General features: G+C 39.7%; 1 long non-coding RNA gene across 1 annotated transcript in view; it reads right to left on the minus strand.

The window, feature by feature from the left end:
• Positions 1–1,380: 1,380 nt before the first annotated feature.
• LOC144589189 (uncharacterized) overlaps positions 1,381–19,640 on the minus strand; it is a 44,940-nt gene continuing 26,680 nt past the window's right edge. The window contains exon 3 of the long non-coding RNA XR_013545144.1: positions 1,381–1,477. This is a non-coding gene — a long non-coding RNA (uncharacterized LOC144589189). The remainder of the gene's footprint in view (positions 1,478–19,640) is intronic.

A 19,640-nucleotide genomic window follows, 5' to 3' on the forward strand; every position in this document is an offset into this window, starting at 1 on the left:
TCTCCACGTATAGTGAGCTATAGTGAGCAGGCAGGAATCAGAAACACAGCCAGGAGGAGACAAAGCCTGACTGATTGAAAGACTCAAATAATAAAAGTAAGGGGAGATTTAGCCCCAATTGTGTTTCCATTCTCATGCATGCCTGTTCTATGTCAGTGACTAGCTTTCACTAATTTCTGTGACTCATATTTGCTTGTGGAGAATAGTACAGTGGACATGACATGCATTCTTAACCTGATGCCAATAGATGGCATCCCAGCCTCCCCCAATAGGGATCCCCACAAAAGCACACTATGGGCTATATGTTGTTGAGGACCTCTTATTTCCCTGTGTGCTGTTTTGGTGATATGGCTGCGACTTTAGCATGCCTAGTACTAGCCCTTAGAGAGCAAAGGCTTTCTTCATATACATTCTTGGACATGAGTACTTACAAATTTAGTGAAGTGGCCAGATATGTCTGGTGGCATTGATAGCTCTATCTAGCTTAGCATTGTTTACAGTGACAAGTTGAAACAAACAAGAGATTTCAGACAGGAATCTCTCTAAAATAACTTCCTGGAGGTGCCCTAGCTTGAACTTGGAACCTTTTGCTTCCAAAGTATGTGCTATAACACTGAACATCAGCCCTTCTCCTTTCTTTGGGAAAGTAAGTTTTGAATGTGCAGCTTCTGATGCCTGTGCAACAGTGCTTCAAAACTTTTCATTATATGAACTGCTTTGTGGTACTGAGACCAGCTTTGTATAACATAAATACCAGCATGCCTATATGATAGCACCAGAGGAGACATTTTCAAGAAAGGTCGGTGGAATTGCTACCCAGATTTTTCCAAAATACAACTCAGATAGAAACTTTCTGTCTTCTTCTTGACTGGATTTGAGGTGGATTTGGGGGACTTCAGTAGAATCTGAGTTGGGGTTTAACATGTTTTATAATTTATTTGGCCTCAGTAAGGTTTCTGACATTGAATATCTCATACCAAGGGATATTCAGAGGCACATAGCTTGCTTTGGCCTGCTCTTGTATTTCTCTTCTATGGTAGTAGAAGAGGCTCTGGAAGCCACAGTCTTTACAGATCCTTGAGAATATAGGTATGTTTGTCCAAAGTCCTTTTAGGCATTGACACTGGATATCAGGTCCTGTCAAGAAGCAACCTTTACAGAGCTGTAAGCTATTGATTTTGGGACTAGATACCACTATAAAGGCTATCACTGTCTTGATGTTTGTCTACCTCTCCTCCCATGTTCAGCCTCATATTTGTAAATCAGAACACCCATAAGAGTAAGACAAGTCAAAGCCCTTTTGTTGCCTTTGGCAGGGAAGCAAATGTCCTCCTACCTTCCATCAGGAATCACAACACTCCAGGACAGTCAAGTTATTTTGTCTCAAATGCCAGAAAGTCTCATAAGTTTGTTGCTCCATTCCTTGGAGAAGAAATTCAGCCCCAAGGCACTGAACTGTCAACAAATTGCTGCCTTTCTGAAAGCAAGAAGCAAAATATGGTCTACATTTTGGTGATACAGTTTTATTTTCTGCTGTTGAATTCTCCAGGCACTAAGCACCCATTATGACTACGCATCGTATAAATCAAGCAGAGGACAAAATGAAAGTAAGAAATGCCACAAATTCTCTTGTAGCTCCTTCTGTTGCGGCTTGCATCTTCAGTTCTAGGGCTCGAGGGTGAACAGTTAGGGGAAGCAGGGCTTTTTTTTAAGGGGGGGAGTTTAACTTCTAGCTTTTGATCAAAGTCTGGGAGGCAGTGGAAGACAGGAAGGCCTGGTGTGCTCTGGTCCATGGAGTCACGAAGAGTTGGACACGACTTAACGACTAAACAACAAAAGCTTTTGCTAATCTTTGTTCTTACCGCAGTATAAAGATGAAGTAGTACAAACAGAGCCAATTTTCATTTCTAAAGTATAAATACCATTTTAGCCAGCAAACTAGAAACTTCCAGTGTTCAAAATTACAAGATGATTTACTGAAGTTTCAGTTTAAAAGGAAACTTCCCTTGTTTTCAATAGTGTTTGCTGCACCATTTCTAAGAAAAACTAGTTCACTGATAAAATAGCCAGAATATAATCCTTCAGTGCAGTGACTGGCCATGCATTTTCCAGTTATCTTACCCTCTCAGTTCTATTGCAGCTTTGATTAATATTGGGTCTGGTTTTTGTTTTTTTTAATATGGACTCCATGCAGAAAAACTACTTTATACTTCTGCTGCTTTTCAGCTGACATGCAGAAATTCAATGAAATTAGGCAGGTAGGAAGCAAGATGATTGCACGGAGAGAGAGGATAAGTATTCAATGTGACATCAAATATTAATGCTAATGGGGAAACTGAATGGCTGTGATTTATCTTTGTATTAGAATACATTACTATATTTAAAAGCTCAATATTTTAAAAATAATCTTCTTGTTTAATTTGAAAATGTATAGCTATCTGATAATGCCTACTGCAGCAAAATGATACTCTCCCAGTGCCTATGGGTATTTCTGTTCTTTTCTGGGAACATCGTATGCTTTATTCTTGAGGTTTTCAGGCTGTTATGATATATAAACATAGAAATGATGAGTCAACAGCCTGATGTCAAAACTGACTCTGGTATGAAATGGCAATTTAGGATGAGTTGTAGAGACCATCTGACTGTAGAGTTGTCTTAGCTTTCTGAGATGCAGTGCATATGGTCAGAAGATCATCAAACCCCAGTACATTAGGTTGGTGCCATTATATCAGACATACTGGCATAAAGAACTCAGGGAATCAGAAAAAGATTGGGCACAGTATGCACATGACTCCGGAAAGCTCGTGGTAATGTTGTTCTGGCCGCCATCAAACATAATGACTACTGATGTCATGGGCACAATGACTACAGAAATGTCCTCATTACCTGCACCCCACAGTTTGGATTGGACACTCACTCTACACTCTAAACCTGCAGTAAATAATGTCATGTGTGGTGCAGGGGCATGATTCTGATGGTCCCATCAAAGGTAAATATGTCAGGAAGACTTTTACATCTTTTACAACCCACTGAGCTAAACAAAGTAGTCCATAGAGGTTACACACCAGTAGTGGGTGCTTTTGTGAGACGTCTGAAATAAGCACTTGCTAAAGAGCATTAGAAGCTAAACAAAAAGTTACATGTTAAGATGAAAGCTACCACCCAGGAGGTCTATCCCTGCTGAAAGCTGTGCTGGTGTGTTTATTGCATTGCAGAAATGAACTTAACATCCTTTGAGCAACCTAACAGCATCATCCTTTTTATTTTTATAATCATAGACCCGTTTGGGTCTATGATTATAAGGAAAAAGGAAACAATGCCATGTCATAAAATAAGACATGGGTCAATAGGACAATCGAGAGGTAGCTGAATGTAGAAGCTGATGCTTGGATTTTCTACAGCAAATAAAAGAACTGGCCTTGGTAGAAATGAGAGCAAGACCCATAGTAAAATGAAAGAGGCTGTTAGGAGTGAAATACCCATTAGAGATAGATAGGGTAGGTGAAGTGAAGAAATGGCTGCTGTGACAAAACTTGACACAAGTGATAATGCAAGAGCAAACAGAAGTGAAGAGATCACTCCAGTCTGCTGGATTTCAAATGCTCAATCAAAAGTGACTTCTGCTATTGCAGCTGAGAAAGCAATGTTTTCAGCCTCCCATTAATTTCCATACAAAAACCATCTAAGGGGGGAACTGCTAGAGAGAGGACTGAGATCAATCTACCATAATGACACGCTGGAGACCAGAGGGGGAAATGCATACTTGGAGCAATTTCATGGCAGGTGCAACCTTGGAAAGAATGGCCATTTTTCGGAGTTAATTTGCTCCCTTGACATGTTTGAAATCCATATTTGTACTTTAAACATCCAAAAACTGCAAGCCGATTAAAAACATAGCCAGATATTTCTAAGCATTTAAACCACATCCAGTGATGTATTAGTAAAAACTCCCTAGTGATAAGACAGCTAGTTGTCTCTTATCTCACACTGCCAAAAGACGAAACAGGATTGTTTATTCCTTCTTTTGGCTTCCAGTTCACATATCCAGACTTAAAGTTATTTGGAGTTGAATTGATCATGCATAACAGGGGTCGGAATAATGACATGAAGAACTATTGGAATAATAGTGGGGATTTGGAGGGAAGTTCGAAGAAAGTTGTTATTAGGTTGCCAATACCTGTGCACCTTCAATTGAGTGTAGCAGCTTGAGTGCTACATTCAATATGCCAGCAAGTTTGGAAAACTCAGCAGTAGCCAGAGGATTGGAAAAGATCAATCTACATACCAATCCCAAAGAAGGGCAGTGCCAAAGAATGCTCCAACTACCGTAAAGTTGCACTCATTTCACACGCCAGCAAGGTTATGCTTCAAATCCTACAAGGTAGGCTTCAGCAGTATGTGGACCAAGAACTCCCAGAAGTACAAGCTGGATTTCGAAGGGGCAGAAGTACTAGAGACCAAATTGCTAACATGCACTGGATTATGAGAAAGCCGGAGAGTTTTGGAAAAACATCTACTTTTGCTTCATTGACTATGCAAAAGCCTTTGACTGTGTCGACCACAACAAACTGTGGCAAGTTCTTAAAGAAATGGGAGTGCCTGACCACCTTATCTACCTCCTGAAAAATCTATATGTGGGACAGGAAGCAACAGTTAGAACTGGATATGGAACAACTGATTGGTTCAAAATTGGGAAAGGAATACGACAAGGCTGTATATTGTCTCCCTGCTTATTTAACTTACATGCAGAATACATCATGCAAAAGGCAGGACTGGATGAATCCCAATTCGAAATTAAGATTACTGGAAGAAATATCAACAACCTCCGATATACAGATGATACCACTCTGATGGCAGAAAGTGAGGAGAAATTAAGGAACCTCTTAATGAGGGTGAAAGAGGAGAGCACAAAAAACGGTCTAAAGCTCAACATAAAAAACTAAGATCATGGCCACTGGTCCCATCACCTCCTGGCAAATAGAAAGGGAAGATATGGAGGCAGTGACAGATTTTACTTTCCTGGGCTCCATGATCACTGCAGATGGTGACAGCAGCCATGAAATTAAAAGACACCTGCTTCTTGGGAGGAAAGCAATGAGAAACTTAGACAAGATCTTAAAAAGCAGAGACATCACCTTGTTGACAAAGGTCTGCATAGTCAAAGCTATGGTTTTTCCAGTAACAACGTACGGAAGTGAGAGATGGACCATAAAGGAGGCTGACCCCCAAAGAATTGATGCTTTTGAATTGTGGTGCTGGAGGAGACTCTTGAGAGTCCCCTGGACTGCAAAGAGAACAAACCTATCCATTCTAAAGGAAATCAACCCTGAGTGTTCACTAGAAGGATGGATCTTGAAGCGGAGGCGCCAAGACCTTGGCCATTTAATGAGAAGACTCTCTGGAAAAAACCTTGACGTTGTGAAAGAGTGAAGGCAAGAGGAGAAGGGGATGACAGAGGATGAGATGGTTGGACAGTGTCATCGAAGCTACCAACATGAATTTGACCCAACTCCTGGAGGCAGTGGAAGACAGGAGGGCCTGGCGTGCTCTGGTCCATGGGGTCACAAAGAGTCAGACACTACTTAATGAGTAAACAACAACAACCACCTGTGCACCTTAATGTCTCTCATGTTCTTTTATTCTGGTGTGGATGCTTCATTTTGTGGTTCCAATATATACCTGGCCACAACTGCAAGGTATCTGGTATACTCCTGCACTGGTGAGGGGGTCCCTTCTGTCCTTTGCTGACTGTGGTACCACAAAAATATAGCAAATGTTACGTCAACAAAGGACAGAAGGGACCCCCTCACTACTGCAGGAGTATACCGGATACCTTGCAGTTGTGGACAGGTATATACTGGAACTACAAAATGCAGCATCCACACCGGAATCAAAGAACATGAGAGACACTGCTGACTAAAACAACTAGAAAAAACTGCAGTAGCTCAACATGCCCTAAAACAAGCTGGACATGGAATTCTATTTCAAAATACTGAAAGACTGAACAATACTAGCAATCATTACGTTAGACTGCACAGGGAAGCCATTGAAATCCACAAACACTAGCAGAGCTTCAACAAAAAAGAAGAACGTTTAAAACTCAACAAATCTTGGCTCCCAGCACTGAAAAATACAGCCTGCAAAAGGTCAATGAACTCTATCCAGACACAAGGACCAGTGATCACTACACACAAAAGACCAGCTAATGTCACCCATTAATCACAGTGACAGATAATTTTTCCTCCTTATTACAACAATACACCCACAACAAAAACACACAGATCATCATAGTCACCCATCTCCTGAAAAGGACAAAAGCTGATCCGACAGCTATAAATACTCAACTCCCAAAAAAACTGCACCAGAGCACAGAGTGCTGTCCTCTGAAGGTGCTGGCCACAGAGACTGGCGAAACGTTGGGAAGAACAACCTTCAGAACACTGCCAAAGAGCCTGAAAAACCCACAACAACCATTTACTCAATTTTTTGCACTTCAACTTTATATTAGCAGATGAGTACTTGAGTAGCTTGCTCCTGTAACAGTATTCTCTCTAAGGCCACAGTTATCTTTCTCTAAATCACTGTCTTCATATCCATTATGTACATCTCTTGTGGAATACCTAAATCGGATTTTCACTGTGGATAGCACAGGATTTAGCATTTTATGCCCCTTGCTTTCAAGATTTCCTAGACACCAGTGTAAATCCAAGAGAATGAAAAGCTGTCTAAGAAATTTTAAAGCACAAGACCATTAACAGAGGCCTACCATTACTGAATAAGACAGTCAGTGATGTATATCCTGGAAGAAACATGACGATAGAAACTCTAATATCATGAATTTATTTGACCCTCTTCTAGTTTCTAGTTTTATATGAAATGACCCATTTCTCTTTGTTGATTCTCACAGAGCTATGTTTCCATCCAACTATGTATGTCTTCTCTGCAGACCTGAGCTACCTATTCACTCCTGAATCTGGCTTCCCAATTAATATTGTGTTTTCACATATGAGAATCTACAATTGTTTGCTCCCTCAATGGGAAAAGCAAGTAATCTACAGCTGATCGCTGCAGTGGGAAAATCAAAGAGTGACGCTGTTTTCTAATCCTTTCACTGCTGATATTTTTTTTGAGCAGGATCAGCCTTCACAATGTTCTTTTTTTGATACAAAAGCTGATAATCTTTTAGTTATTTCTGAATTGGAAAGGGTCATCTTACTCAAACATCATCTAGTACTTACTCCCTTACTTAAAGCATATCGTGCTCTGCCCATTTGAACTTATTTCCCCTCAGGAATAACCCTATGGGACTTAAAAGAAGTTGCACACTGTTCGTCACGGTTCCTTTTTCTCTTTGTGTTCCTTAAGGATAGGCAGTAATTTGCTACTGCCTTAGAAAAGCATTGTATGATGAAGCTCTTGGCCCCAGTTCACTTGTGCTAAGCAACAAGCCAAAGACTGGAGCTGAAATTCTCCCTTTGCTGCTTCTTGCTCATTCCTAGCCTTGTTGTTGATTTCTACCACCAGCTGTCTCTTGCTTTATCCTTTTATTGGGGTTATTGGGGCAGACCAGTCTTTTTGCTGTGTTTTCTCCTAATAGCTAGATGAGTCAGGCTGCTATGAATTGGGTAGAAATAAACACACTACAAATACACTATCTAGCCTAGCACAAGGTTCACAGTGGTCCAAAAGGGAGGGCTAACCCTAAGCTATAATGTGGCATAAGAATAGTAGATACATCATGGAGGACAATATTAATTCAATATAGTCCTAAAATCAAAATGCAGTGAATTCATTTAATGCAGAATGATGTAAAAGGCGAAATTTACTTATACAAAATAACTATACATAAATGTAAAGGTGAAGGTTTTGGTTTCATTGCCTATTTTTCAGCCACTGTTTCAGTCTCGTTACATAACCACCTTTTAATTAATACTTTTAATAATGTAAATTTATAATTTTTGGTAGTATAAACATAATTTTGTATTGTCAACATCATTATCAATTATTTATAAGGTAAAGAAATTGAGGATCAATGTTAGTTACACTTGTTGATTTGACGGCACAGGAAAAAAAAAAACCCACATTATCTATGTACTTATTGTCCAGATTTTTTTTTCAGATTTGCTGGAGCCAGTTTAATACTGGATTGGAGTGCCTGCCTCCAGAAGGGGACAAGAGTTTGATCCACATTGCTTTTCCCAGAAGCAGGTCAGCTGGGTTCACTCAGACTATCTTTAGCTGATCACCACTTCTGACTATCTTACAGAAGTGAAGAAAACCTGGAGAGTGTCAACTCGATGGCACATTCTTATTCTTATTCTTATTCTTATTTTTATAATTCTTCTTCTTCTTCTTCTTCTTCTTCTTCTTCTTCTTCTTCTTCTTCTTCTTCTTCTTCTTCTTCTTCTTCTTCTTATTATTATTATTATTATTATTATTATTATTATTATTATTATTATTATCCAAAAACACCAGGTACAATCAATCAAAATTATAAATCATTGACTGGTATTATAAAACAGATACAAGCTTTAACCAAAAACCTATCTGTTAAATACCAGCACAGTATGTATGCTGTTCCTAATATTGCTGTTTTTTGTAGCTCTGATGGTGATATTTCTGAGATCTGCAACTGCTTATAGTACTGTGTGAAATGTCTTGATTTTGTTCCCAAAGCTCCAATGACTACAGGGACCACGGAATTGTGTTTCAGCCACAAGTGAGATGCTTAGATTGCCAGGTCTCTGTATTTTGTTAGCTTTTCCAATTTTTTTATTTTCAGCTCTGGTATCTCCTGGAATTGCCGTGTCAATGATCCAGACATTTCAATGTCTCTATCCATTTGGATCCAGAAATCCCCCCCAAATACCTGACTTCCTCATTTTCTGACATCTTTTCTACCAGATGTTCCCATGGGTTTTTGTAGGCTGACAAGTTATATAATGACCAGTGCACTAATTTTATTTATTTATTTATTTATTTATTTGATTTATATGCCGCCCACACTACCCAAAGGTCTCTGGGCGGCTAATGGTGGCTAATTTTGTAATCTGTTTGTGCATTCTTTGGACATTCACAGATGAGATGTGACACAGTTTCATCTTTTTCTTGGCAGAGTCGACATTTGCTGTTAGCACTAATTCCTTGGATCTTGGCTTTCATCACATTGGATTGGAGTGCTTGTTTTTGTGGAGCAAAAATCAAGCTTTATGTTTCTTTGTTAAGGTCCCCAGTTTTGGCCATGCCCATGTTGAATTATGATCATGCTTTTCATCTATATTTCTTAGCTGTTATCCATTTTGTTTAATTGTTTAATTGATTTTCAAATTGTTGTTTCTTATATTGAGCCTTGGTTTCTGCTGTTTTCAAAATATTCTCCATTTTTGTCACCGTAAGTAATTTTTCTCTGTTTGCACCAATATAATCATTTAGACTTCCTTTTTCTCCTCTACTACCTGCTGTATTTGCAGTAATCCACGGTTTCCAATTTATAATGGTAAATGTAATCTGTCCACATTACTTTTTGGATGTAGTGCATGATGCATGTTCATTGGTTTCCATGTTTTTCAATCCACTTCTAATTCACTTTTAGCCCAATCTATTATTCCAGCTAGGCATCTAATTATTGGAACTGCCCATGAGTTTATGGCTTTGATTGTATTTCCACCATTTAATGTTGATTTTAAGGTTTTCTGCAGTCTTTTGATGTATTCCCTTTCTGGCAGTTATTTAACTTTTGTGTGCAGGATTTTATCTGCTTCTAGTATTTTATGGTATTTATAATTTTCATTACTTGATAGTGATTTTATAATATCACAATTTTAACTCTATTCCATTTAGTTTTTGGATTTTGCCACATTGAATAGAGAGAGCTGCACATTTGTCAATTCCAATTTCATTTGAATATTTTCACTAAATATTCGCACTGTGTTTAGCAGTGTTTCTATCTGAGTGCAACCTTTTGCATATAGTTTTAGCTCATCCATGTATAAGAGGCAATTGATTTTTCCTGCTTATACTGAAATGTGGTAGCTCAATCCAGTTTTATTTAAAATTATTGACATGGGGATTAGTGAGATTTTAAACAGCAAAGGTGTCAAAGAATCCCCTGGGAATATTTCTCTTTTGATGCTAACTTCACCAGTTTCTTCATCATAGGCTATTAAGACAGTTTTCCAGTTTTCATGTTTTTCTTGAGGAACCTCTGAATATTTTTACAAATCCCCCCCCCCCCCAAATTTAGGCAGGTATTAATCCAACTATGTGGCAATGAGTCAAATGCCTTTTTAACAGTCTAACTAACTAACTAACTAACTGAATGCTGTCCTCTGAAGATGCCGGCCACAGAGACTGGCGAAACGTTAGGAAGAACAACCTTCAGAACATGGCCAAAGAGCCCGAAAAACCCACAACAACCATTAGATCCCGGCTGTGAAAGCCTTCACGAATACAAATTATATATTGGTCTCGCAAGAACTCCTGTGAGGAGCTTGGACATTGTTGGAAGGCACGTAATTTGTCAATATTTACTGGGTTCATTGCTCTTTTGATGATCTTTCATTATCAGAAATGTGTGGCCTGTTTTTATCTAATCTTCAGTTGTAGAATTTTGAAGAAAATGGTTAAATTGCACTGCCATATGTTGATGGGGACTTCTTCATCCAAATAGCAGCTGCTGCTGCAATTTGAAAGCAGAAGAAACAATATTCTGAACAGCTGTGTACCTGTTTTTTTTTTAACCACTGTTCTTTTGCAGTTATACTGGGACTTGGCATGAACAATAGAGATGTTTGTCCTTCCCTAGGTAGAAAGTCTCCTATAACTGTCAGTCCCACAACTCCTTCTCCATGGGTCAGGGAAAAACAGCTGGTGGTGAGATACCTGTTCCCATTGAACAACCTTTCCAAAGCAGTTGAGGAGCAATGTAAACTAATGTCATAATTCAAATATGAATTTTATTTTTCATTGCATCCCACTATTTTCATTTGTTTGGCTCTGAAGTACTTTCAGTAGTTCTGGAAATGAGACTTAGTTCAGTCTTCTATTCTACTTTAATCCCGACATTTCTCTGCTTAACATCTTTGGCATGAGTTAAGGACCAGTTTTTCTGGCATGGCAATTTGTTGCTTTTTTAAAAACATTTTCTGATCTTCTGAATTCTGAAATGATCTTATATTCTTTTAAAAGTTTAAAAAACAACTCTCAGAATCCTTGGTAAAGTAGCTTTCAGTTGACTAAATAAATACATATTAGACATATTCTAATACATGTCAACATTATTAATCCTGTCAAGGATAAATGGTTTCGTGTTCTCTCACAATCACTTTCACAATCTCTCCTTTCTCCATTCCTGTTTTGGAACACGGGGTTATTTTGCAAGTCTGGCTGACATTTTTAAGTTCTCTTTTTCTGAAGACTCAAGGTCATTTATTCATGTTGCCCACAGTGTTGTTCATAAGAGTAGGTATTAGTACTACAGAAGTTAACAAAATTTAGCACTTGGATTTTTTGTCACTTTGTCATACTTGTTATTCTCCTCTTCATTTGCAGGAACATATTCACTCTTCCTTTATACCATTTGAAGGTGCTATTGCCACATCATCTGTCTATACCAATTTAGGCAACTGATGGGTCTCCAAATCTTGTGGACTACAATCCTGTTAGGATTGCCTGTAGAGATGGGCATGAACTGCCAGTTTAGGAGTTCATGCCAGTTCATTTCTCGGCTGGTGTTTGGCAGTTCCCAGCCCTGCCTCCTCTGGCAGATGCCAATTTAGAGGGAGCACATAGAGGAAGCGGGACAAAAAAGCTGAGGTGCTGCCTCTGAATGGGTGACTGTGGAGGAGGCAGGCTAGGAACTGCCAAACGTCTGTTTGGCTGAAAAATGGACCAGCACAAACCACCAAACTGGCAGTTTGTGCCCATCTCTAGTTACCAACTCTAATGGCACCAGCTGAAGTCCCAGGGAGTTGCTGTGCTTCTCCTGTCTCTAGGCAAAGGAGATAATCTCATGGCAAGCATCACTGGAGGAGGAAGTTCTGTTTCTGTATGTGAGAGGAATACATATTTCTACCAAGTCCTGCGTGACATAGTGTCAGAGGAAATGTATTTGTACATGTGTTGTGCTTTCAAAATGTCAAAGCACCAAAAAGTAGGAGGGAAAGGAAGGGACTTCTTAATTCATCTAATGTTCATTTCTCTCTCTCTTTTCCCTTATCTTCCTTGTCTATTCTTTGTCTTTAAATATTGATAATGTACAAAGGCAAAATGCTATTGGCTAAATATGCAAGTAGTATGATGTCAGACGCGGCAGATAAAGTCTATAATACTAGCATTTGTACACATATTACAAATCTCATAAAGGGAGTAATTTCTGACTGCATCACACTTGCAAGTTTATGATAAGGTAAGTTTTATTATTATTATTTTGTCTTTGTCTTGGTACTTTTGTCACTAGCATTCCTGGAAAACGACCAACCTCCTTCTGCCCAGCTGAAGAGAAAACAAAAATTAAAAATAGTAGGTGGGAGGCAAATCAATTTCACAGACTATAAAATTATATGCTTACTTCTTTCTATTTATTTTCTCATTTTATTATTAGACTGGAGAGGAAGTGTCTAAGCTTGCAAGCAATAGTATTTCTCATCTGTTGACTTCCATTTTATATATCTAATACTAGTGAATGGGCCCAGGTTTGCCTGGACTAAAAATTCCTCATTTCCACACTAACTCAGTGCTCCTCTCCCTGTTTTTTCCCCTCTTTTACTGTTCTTTCTCCTCTACTTTGGTAGTCATCCAGATTGTGCCAGCTTTGCCCGGGATAGAACTCTTTTAGTTGTCTCCAATTGGGATAGTCTACAGTAATTAATGATATCTAGGAGGGGAGTTAGGAGATGGAGTGAATGTTTAAAGGTGGAGAAGCCTGGAGACATGGCGCCAGCCAGGAACTGAGGAGTGAGTCCAATAAAGATTATTGGGTAGATGCTCTGAACTTGTCTAATCTGATGCTTGTGACATGGGAGGCCTTCTATGAGATTGGCACTTGACCATGACCTGATGCCCAGCATCACTGCCAGCTGGTGTCAAACCTGGGAGTTCACCACCATGTCCTGCCCCCATGAAACAATGCTAGAAACAGCAGCAGCAGCTGGAACTGCTTTGGCTGCAACTGTGCACAGTCCCAGATCCTCAGATCCAATCTAGAAAACCTCAGAGTGGTGGCCCAAGATACAAGTCCCTACACTGAGTGGACTGAACTCAGGACACTGTTGTGGGAGTGTGATGTGAACCACTGCGAGGCTGGACCTGGTGACTAAGAGAACAAAACACAAGGAAGGAGGGACTGACAAGGCATCCCCCATTTGACTTTCATGTACAAATAGAAGAATAAGGTACTTGAATATGATATGTTCCCCATGTGCGAATGGACTTCAGGTCTCCCAGGGCCCTTTGACACACCCTTACCTAAGAAGGACCTTGGGACACTCTCCCACTAACTTTTCTGCTCCAAATCACTCTTTTTGAAGTTGCTTGACTGGAAATAGAAAGCTAGTTTTTCCTAGGTTTCTTCTATGGATACATGGTGAAGAACACCAGTGGCCAAAAGTGTTTTGTGTGCTCTCATAACTCCTTTTACTTGGCACAACCTCTCCCTGAGATACAAACATATGTTTCAGAACAGGGAAGGATGTTGGGTCCAGACATAGGCAGCATATCTAAGGCACACACGGTATGCACAAACAGTTGAACATTGGGTTTTTATGACTGTGAAATGCGAATTTTAGAATGACCTACATAGAGTGGCAACATGAAATGGATAGTGTGGCTGTTTAATTTTAACAGGTGTGTGGAAAACGAAATTTCAGCAAAATTGTAGATCATTCTCATTCACCCCTAAAGTAATCAATTCTAGTTTTCAAGGCATTTAAGGTAAAATTTAACCACCAGATTACATAGAGAAAACCTTAAATAAAACCTGAACACCATGAGGAAGATGCAAATGTCATATGAAAAGGGACCTTGCATAGTGCAGATCAATAATCCTTTCTTGAGAAAATCCTGTAGGGTAAGAATGTAATGAATGCTAGTGAATTTTCCCAGTTGAGACACATCAAGACACTCTGTCATAAAAATGAGCAACTGCTTTAAGATTTTTCAGTAAACTACAGCATTCAAATAAAAGATGGTTGGTTTGTTTATTGGACCAAAAAAAGTTGCAAGTTTTTTAACACAGAGACTATTTAGATTTTAGCAAAAAATACAGTGGGGCTATATTTCTGAATGTTTTGTAATTTGTTTTGGTCAAAAAATACATCACCTTCCATGAATTTTTGTACTTCCATGCAACACTTCTTCTAATCTTGCCCAGTGGGCAGAAAACTTGAAATTTTTCTTTCTTGTCTGTGGGAATGAAATAAGCAAAGATTTACAGCCCTGCTGATGACCATGGGATGGGGGAGAAACATCTGGTATGTTCTGCACTCTATGATATTTGCCAATTTGAATTAGCAATATTTTGGTGATTGGTGAGAAAAGTAGGATTTACTATAAACATTGTGCCTTCTCAACAGTGATGGCCAGAGACATACAGAAGAAGTATCTTGAATGGTGGTGTGTAAATTTGGGAAAAACCAGGGCCTTCCCAGCCCCCAGATTGCATGGGGAGCCTTTGCAGGCTCATTTAGAGTCAGAAGTCAGGTGTTTTCCTACCCTTTTGTCAAACAGAGAAGAAAAAGAGAGAAAACAACAATTTTTAAATGAAAATACTAAGGTAAAGGTTCCCCTTGACATTTTTAGTCTAGTCATGTCCGACTCTAGGGGGGTGGTCATCCCATTTTTCAAGCCATCAAGCCAGCGCTTCTCCAAAGACAGTTTCCGTTGTCACGTGGCCAGCGTGACTAGGGAACGCCGTTTTACCTTCCCACTGAGATGGTACCTATTTATCTACTCGCATTTACATGCTTTCGAACTGCTAGGTTGGTGAGGAGCTGGGACAAAGCGACGGGAGCTCACTCCGTTGCGTGGATTCGATCTTATGACTGCTGATCTTCTGACCCTGCAGCACAGGCTTCTGTGGGTTAGCTCACAGTGCCACCACATCCCCCTAATACTAGGGTTCTGCAAACCTTCAGGATGTTTTCCCCTGTTAAAAATGGAATGTTGGTTGAAATGTGATTTGAATCCATTATTCAGTCTGGATAATTCTGAAATCCATCCTGAATATTTGTCTGAAGACTAAGTATAAAGAAGTAATCTGAGTCTTGATTGTAAAAGAACTCAAAGGGTTATACCAAGAGACACAAAAGACTCCTTTGTCTGATACTGAGAGCAAATGGGAAAACTGCTTTAATAGATCCACTGCAAGTGAACGAAGAAAGGATTTTGCCTTTTATCAGCCTGGCAGAAGAGAAATTACACCAAGCAGTTTTGAGAACAAATGGTGGTTGCTATTTTTGTGCCTTCTATCATGGCTCTGTCAGCTCACCTATCAAGTGTAAAAGAAAACACCTTGATTTATCCAAGCACCATCTGTTTGTTCAACGTGCTCACTTGATCTATGCAGTAGATATAGCCCTAACAACCATCCTGGGTGCACTATATCAGAGACACTTAGGACATAATGAGCTAAAGTGGATATATGGGCAAGCTTGGATGGAGAGTCAAGATGGGAGAGAAAACTTCTTAGAATTTCCAGCTCTTTTCTGGAGTATGGCCTCCACAATGGCAGTCACAAGACATTTAACTGGTTGTAAAATAGACACTGAGGAGACAGGAAATTTATTCTGCCTTGTATATTCTAGTTGTACCCATGTAAACTAGACATCCATCCTCCTGAGAGGATACTTCAGGGAATAGGAACTCATCAAAAAAGTGAGTAAAGCAGGATTCAAGTTGGGACAAGAGAACAAAGGATATTATTAATGGACTTAACACATAGAAAAAGACATATTGCTGCTATTTCCCAATGGTGCTAATTACTGTGGCTGTGTTATGGGAAACACTGGAACAATGTAAGGGTAGCCAGTTAAATGGGATTTCTCCCAAGCTGACACAGCCATTCTGGTGGCACTTTGGTGGCAATATATACGCATGCAGAGACAAAATATTGGGGTGTGGTGGGGTGTGTGTGAAAGCACTCTATAAATATTGGGTTAATGGGGGGAATGAGTTGAGGCTAATGTGTAAGATTCTCAAGGCAATAATAATCTAACCTTTACATTTGACAAGGATGGATACTGTAGGATCAGCAGGTTGCTTGTGGCATTTTTTTTTGCATCCCAAGGTACCCCAAACTGTAGAGCCTCCCCCAACTCCAAAATTATTTTTTTTAAAATTAAAAGTTATTTTCCTCCTGGAGAATTTGGTTTACTCACTTTGAGGGGTCCTCTGAACCTCTATTCCAAGACATAGGCACCACAACATCAAAACTAAAAATGGTCATTTCGGCATTTCTAGTTTTGATCTTTCCTTTCCTTTCTTTTACCAACCCTCCTCTTCCCTTTTGCCATTTCCAAACCTACCAACATTGCTGGCACCTGATGTCTGAAGTGGCTGGGAAAGAAACCTTGCCACAACTCCAAGTCATAATGGAAGATTACATCCGGAAGAGATGGAGCACCATTCCCAGGGGCGTTATTTAACAATAACATATGGTTTAACTGTGGATTCTCTGCCATAAAAAGTGGGGATGGCTTCTGGCATGAAGTACTTTAAAAAGGATTTGAGACATTAATGGGGGATTGTTTTATTTATTTATTTGTTTGTTTCTTTGTTTGTTTGTTTGTTTATTTATTTATTTATTTATTTATATAAGGACCCAAGGTGTCTTACTTACATAATTTAAACAGTATTTAAAAACTAAAAATAGTAAGTATACAAATATTTAAAATAATTGATTGAGTATTATATTAAAATGGTAACTAAGATGAATATTAAAACACATTTAAAAAACAGAGCAAACCAATCCATTTAAAGCTCCTCTCAGACCACCAGTCATTAAGAAAAAGCTTGCCTGAATAGAAAGGTCTTCATCTGCCTGCAGAAGGACAGCAAAGATTATCAGGGGCTATTAGTCATCAGTGGTTATTGACCAGGATGACCATACATTTCCTCAGATTAATAAAGACTATATGCCTGTTTGTATAGGTTGCTAGAGTACATGAGATGGACAGTTGGTGCTATAGTCATGTTCTGCCTGTGGGCTTCCCACAAGGCACAGGTTGGCCATGCTGTAAACAGAATGCTGGATTAGAAAGGGCTTTAGTCTAACCCAGCACGACTGTTCTGGTGTTCTTTTATTTTTAGTCTGTGATGTCCCTTCTAGAGTCAGTTAATTGGGAATGAGGTTCAGAAAATAAATAGCCCTGCAGAGCAGCAATAGTTGTGCCACTTTTGAAAAATGGGCTGGAAATGGTGAGTGTTCTTGTCATTAGAAATGGAAAACCTGTATGTCTTCTGTGTGGATGCAGATGCCCAGCTATAAAATATAACTTACCTTGTGATAGCTAACAACAAGAGAAATGGGAAACCATACTTTTTGGGCTACATTTCTTTTTCCTGTCCAGACACCACATGTCATGTACAGTAGTAGGAAAACCCATAGTTCTGCCTGCAAAAGAAGAATGGGATAACTTGCAGTGGCTTCTTTCCTGCAATTAATGAGTCTCCACTTGGTGGTTTAGAACATGGAGCAACTCACCAGCCTGAGGTATGCCCAAAACTCCAAGTGAGGGTTTGTTAATGAGTACTCAGAAGCTACTGTGAGCTGCACCATTTGCCTTCTGCAGGTATAATTAAGAAATTGAACACTGGCCAAAATCTTATCTTTTTTCCCATCTCTGGACAAAAACAAATGTATGCTTTCATTTGTGTTTTTCCCCCAGAAACTGTATAGAGGGATAAGAATTTGCTGCATGTGTGTGGTCTCTCTCTCTCTCTCTCTCTCTCTCTCTCTCTCTCTCTCTCTCTGTTTCCTTAAGTAATCTAAAAGTTTGTGCTATTCTTAGCTGAAAAGATGTCTCTGTGTACAAAAACTAGGAACATAGGCCCAGAATCTGGAGGGATCTGTGCAAAGCATTCTTATACATATTGACATGGTTGTAAAGAGACTTTCAGAATGGTTGCTCCTATTGCTTAAACTTAAAAGGTACTGTACAATCGTTATGTCTCTTCTCCCTGCTAAGGAGAGAAAAAGAAGAAGAAATAAAGGGAAGCATTGGAAAGCAGCAGATTGTTGCTGATAGTGTCTATGTTTCTTGGAAACTTGAATGATTGGAGAATTTTAAATCTGAGGTCTAGAAGTGCTCCTTGTCTCACCAAAGCTTTATTTCAAGGTTACAGGCATAAAAGTTGGAAGAGGAGATATGGACAAGAAATATGTCCACATTTCAGCATCTCCTTACATGATACCATACAGAAATTTTGGGGTGAGACCTCCTTTAGCACAGGCCAACATAGTTAACCTTTAGGAATGATGCCAGTTGTAATCTAAAGCATCTGGAAGGCACCACTTTGTAAGACGTTTACAATTCAACTTAAAAATAGTCATTTATCATCTTTTCCCCACCCCCCACCCCAGAATAATGAGGCAAGACACAGTTTATGGAAAGAACATGGGCCACAGTTTATTCAACAACTAATATAGCCAACCATAAAAGGGGGGCCTGCCATAGTGTGGAATCAGGTTTTGCATTTGGGGTCTCACCAGACCCCTTACTGAATAAATGAGTAAGTCCCATGCCCTCAGATCTTGCGGTCCTGAACATTGCGAGACCCCAGCTGGTCCAAATTTGACCACCCCTGGACTTTGAGCCACCTTCCCCTTGGTGACCGTCAGTCTGGATGTGGCCCCAGGGCATCTCCCCCATTCACTGTAATCTCACGATCCACAGTGCTGGGAGCTATATGTTACCTGTGATTTCAAGGGGAATCACCAAAACTACCCATCTGTGTGACCATTTATTTTCCACACAGTAAACAACCTGCACACCAGCATTTCCTATGAGACACATAGTTGGGAGTATCATCACTAAGGTAGGAGAAGGTGCCTCAGTCAATCTGGCATGATCAGGATATAAGAGATAAAACTTTTACCACATGGTACAGGCCAATACATTATGCGAAAGGCTGGACTGGATGAATCCCAAGCTGGAATCAAGATTGCTGGAAAAATATCAACAACCTCAGATATGCAGATGATACCACTCTGATGGCAGAAAGTGAGGAGGAATTAAAGAACCTCTTAATGAGGGTGAAAGAGGAGAGTGCAAAAAATGGTCTGAAGCTCAACATCAAAAAAACTAAGATCATGGCCACTGGTCCCATCACCTCCTGGGAAATAGAAGGGGAAGATATGGAGGCAGTGATAGATTTTACTTTCTTGGGCTCCATGATCACTGCAGATGGAGACAGCAGCCACGAAATTAAAAGACGCTTACTTCTTGGGAGGAACCTAGACAGCATCTTAAAAAACAGAGACATCACCTTGCCAACAAAAGTCCGAAGCTATGTTTTTTCCTGTCTTGATGTATGGAAGTGAGAGCTGGACCATAAAGAAAGCAGACCACCGAAGAATTGATGCCTTTGAATTGTGGTGCTGGAGGAGGCTCTTGAGAGTCCCCTGGACTGCAAGGAGAACAAAC

The sequence above is a fragment of the Pogona vitticeps genome, chromosome 4 (genome assembly GCF_051106095.1).
Source record: "Pogona vitticeps strain Pit_001003342236 chromosome 4, PviZW2.1, whole genome shotgun sequence".
NCBI lineage: Eukaryota > Metazoa > Chordata > Lepidosauria > Squamata > Agamidae > Pogona > Pogona vitticeps.